The following is a 4,398-nucleotide window of genomic DNA, read 5'->3' as shown; positions in this document are numbered from 1 at the left end:
GCTAAATTTACAGAGCCTTCACTCTCTGAAAAAATTAAAACAACCAAAAAGATAACAGAACAATTAAAAGAAAACAGTAAATTTGTCAAAAAAATAAGCCTATTAAGTATGTAGATTGGTAGAATGAAATAAATACATAATACAGAAAGAGAATTGTATAGCAAATTCCTAAAATGAAATTCTCATTTCTGATCAATATTCACAGGAAATAATGTGCTCAAAATTCATCCACAGACTTCCTGCAGTGATTGTGTTCACTGTTTGGGTTCATTGTACAGTTCAGTTGTCATATCTAATATGGGGTGGTCAATTATAGAAAAAGGGCTCTCTTAAGGAAAAAGGTTGGAACCACTGCTTTAAAAGCTGTAATGATTTAATCTTTAAACCACTATGTGTGGATTTCTTATGTGGCTTTCAAGTTATATTGATGACATATGCTTTGTTTGGAGAATTATAAGGGGAAGGATTATTGGGAGCATAGCTGTCTGCTACACTGTCATTATTATGATCACTGGGTGGCTCCAAAGGAAGGATTTATCCCACTGTATTTATATATATATTACCATAAGGGGGCTAATTAAGACAATATTTCAAAAGGTTCTTACATTTAATTCTCTGCGGTTTAGTCACATGTAGCCTACACATGTAGTACAAAAAAATTGGATTTAGGGCTTTAGGCCTTGATGAGTGTGTAATTAATGAGTCATAATGTGTTAAATGTCCACAGGAAGTGAGAGAATAGACAGATTCATATTAGTAAGTGCTGTCTGCATCCCTCCATTACCTTCAGAAACAGCCTGCTGAACAAGGAGCCCTGTGTTATCTCAAGCGATAGACTATTTCAAATAAACACACCCATGTGTCTACTGTCACCAACTCCTGTCTGTCCAAATAAACCTGCACTGTCGTTGATCCGTGGATGCGAGCAGCCAGCTTCCCCTCTGTGACCATCAGCCCGTCAGAGGAAAGCAAGAATTACAAACAGCTTCACATCTGTATCGTACGTTTGTCGGATGGGATGGTTCTTACAGTCTTACAGTTAAACACCCTGAGAGAAACAACATTTTTGCAAAGTGAGGTCACTTTGGACCAAGGGAAATTCTACTTTTTACAGTCTTGTTTTTGTAGTTTTGACCATAGTTCCTGTCTGCTGTGATAACACCAGCCTCATGACCCTGTAAAATCATCCAGTAGGACTTTACACTGAGATGATGTCCCACAAAAATGACTTTTCTAGGTTCTGAAAAGATTTAGGGAGTATTACAATTTCAAGATGTACAAATTCAAATTCATATAGTAATAACTCTTCTTGCAGATGGAGGTGTCTTGACGTGTCTCTTTTATAACTGAGGTCTATGGGGAAAGCTATAGGGCCTCTGAGGATTTTTTTGTTGAGGTACCACGATTAGCATCCAACACAAACTAGCAGCAAGGCTGACCACCACGCTATGTCAAACTCTCTGATTACATCTATGGTTACATTCCAAAAACTCTCAGTGATTGGAATTTCTGACCGGTACACTGATTTCACATAACACTGAATCATGTGTTTTGTACTCTTCACAATGAACAAAATCAAAACAGCAGAACCAGATATATCGTCTTTTTTATTCCACACATTCTTCTTCCTTGACAAAACCTGGTGCCTTCGTCATCCATAATGCAACTCCACACCTCCAGAATTCTTTTTCATTTTCAAACTTGTAGTCTTTGGCCCTGACTGACGCTGACTCAATATTTCTAAATAAAATACAAAACATTATTTGTTTTCTGAGAGGATAACACACTTTGGTTACAATCGTGAGAAAACTTTTTATCTTCAGTCAACAAAGTAATCAAATTAAGATCTCAAGATAGATTTTTACAAGCAACAGCAGTGGCTCTCAGTTTCCTTTTCATGCAGAAAGTAGAATACAAAAAGTCAGAATTTTACCAGTACTCCAGTGCTGATTTAGTGTGCACACACTTCAAAGGGATTCACAGTTAAAATAAGCAGCAATGTACCAAAGACCTGATGGAGTGGCTTGTATTCAGGCGAGCAGTTAAGGAATACATGCAGTGGGTGATGGTAGTCGCAGTATTACTAAGACCAAAATGTGTGTGTGTGTGTGCGTGTGACAGCATTGGCCGGGTCATCTTAAATTGCCCTTACAAGGGGACAGTAATGAAAGCATGTCTTCATATCCCCAGTCTGCAAAGAATGAATGACTTCATGTTTTGGAAAGAAGAAGAAAAAAAGCAGCGAGCACATGGAGCTGACTGCCTAAACACAGCGCTGGGCATTTAAAGTTACTGCTGTCTCTGGGATTCAGGAGTAAGTGTAGTGTATGAGGAGCATATGAGGAGTTTATATTATATACTCATCAAATACCGGCAGCTGGGTCCCTCTGCGTCAAAATATGACCCTCTAGTGTAATTTCTGGACATGCAGGGATCCATAGTGTAGTTAGCAAGAATAGGTAGTTAGCTCCCTTTTTCCTAAAGTGCAAATCAAAGCGACTGAAGCTATCATTCGTCCCAACCAATTAAGCTACTGAACTCTAATACTAATACTAGTGCAACAGTGCAATAAATATACCAGCACTTTAATTGTTAGTCTCTTTTTAAACCATCAAATTGTCAGTGTTAGAAGTACAGTCAAATGTCTCTTTAACGTTTTAAGATATTTCATGTTAGTTTTGGGATTGGTTTTCTAATGTTTTTTATGTGAAGCAATGGGATGCAGCTCTGTGCCCAAGACCCCTTGGAAACAATATAGTTCTCTCTCTCTTATAAATATGCAACGTCTTTTGAAGTTAGCAATAATAAATATGCAACATCTGGTTAGACCAAAATAAATAAAGCTTGCTGAGTGTATGTGGGTTATGATTACGGCTCATTTACACAACTGAAGTACTTCATGTAAATTACATTTCGTACAGAAAATAACTGAAGTTTTTTTACATTGATGTATTGGTATATTTACTTGAGTAAAGATTTCAATATGTCCTCCACTGATATCAGCAGTGTGTCCAGCATCGGTCTTCTATCTCTGCTTATGTTGACTGAGAAGCAGTCAGTGAGAGAGCTGACTGGCTGTTCGGTCTGGTGAACCAGGGATGTCATCCGTTCCTCTCCTCTCTCTCTTTTCTTCTTCCAGCAGCAAAACCGTTTATTTGAAAAAGCAAAGCAAAAACAGTGCCAATACAACTATATATGACACATATTCTTCATTTTTATTCCAGGCATATGCATGATGAACTGTTTAATCAGATTCAGAGCGGTGTGACAAGTTTGTTTTGTTCCTTCCTGTGATATCTTTTGGATTAAGAACACAGACAGACAGACTGGGTATTTGCTGTCAAGCAGGTGCAGAACATGTGTATGTTTCAGCTGGCAGTCAGCTTTGGTCTTTACCAGATGTGAGGCAATTTGAGGCAGTGTAAAGTGTTTAATGAGTCTGTTTCTGTTGGCATACATTTGTTAGCTCCATGTCCCAGAATCCAACCACTATTCATGTAGGTATCTGACCAGCAAACAGCATCCAGGATCTAGGATCCCTCATCTGCTTTCCACTCAAACACTGCCAAGCTCTCTTTAGCTGGCCAATGGGAGCTCCTGTTACTTCTCTGTGGTTGAATCTCATCTTACACAGTGATTAAAGGAATATGCAGCTCAACATTTTGGGAAATACTGAGATGGAAATCAATCTCATCTCTGTGTGTTAAGTACAGAGCTGGGGTGAAGATATGATTAGCCTAGCTTAGCATAAACACTGTGTGTGCAAAAGTACACCTACCAACACCTTTAACTCTCACTGATCAACATGTTTTACCACACACAAACAGAAATGAAAGTGAAGATTTGCAGTTTGTTGGAACTATTTCTTGATACAATCTGTATCACTGTATGTGACTTGATGTTTTACAATTAGGGGGCTTCAAATAGACACTTTGGGACACTGGGATGACTCAACAATCAACAATATTCAAGCCTCCAAGGCAAAGTTTCATTATATCTTTCTCTGATTGGTTGCTTTTGTCCAGGTCTGGTGGATTATTGTATGTTATTAGGAGCTGGCAGCAGGACGCTAACTGCAGTTAATTTAATGGCAGTTGTGTATAGAACATCAACATAAATAAAGATGGTGATATTACAGCTTCCCAAAAGTGAAGCCAAAACATCTTGATCCCTTTTATCTGTTGGTGCTTTTAAAAAGCATTTAGTAATCCTGGGAACATTTACAGTTAATGAAATAGAAATATAATAAATCCTATTTAGGAATTTGGTGCACTCTTGACCCCAGTGCGCTCCCTCTGACTGTCCCCACCAGACCCACCAGAAACAAGGCAGAATGTGACTTTAAAGTCGAATTATGAGGTCATACGCGGCCACACGGATGTTGCCAACATCTGAGCT

This window comes from Morone saxatilis, unplaced genomic scaffold (assembly GCF_004916995.1).
Source record: "Morone saxatilis isolate NCDOM2014 unplaced genomic scaffold, NCSU_SB_2.0 Contig4, whole genome shotgun sequence".
Lineage (NCBI taxonomy): Eukaryota > Metazoa > Chordata > Actinopteri > Moronidae > Morone > Morone saxatilis.
This window is presented reverse-complemented; position numbering follows the sequence as displayed.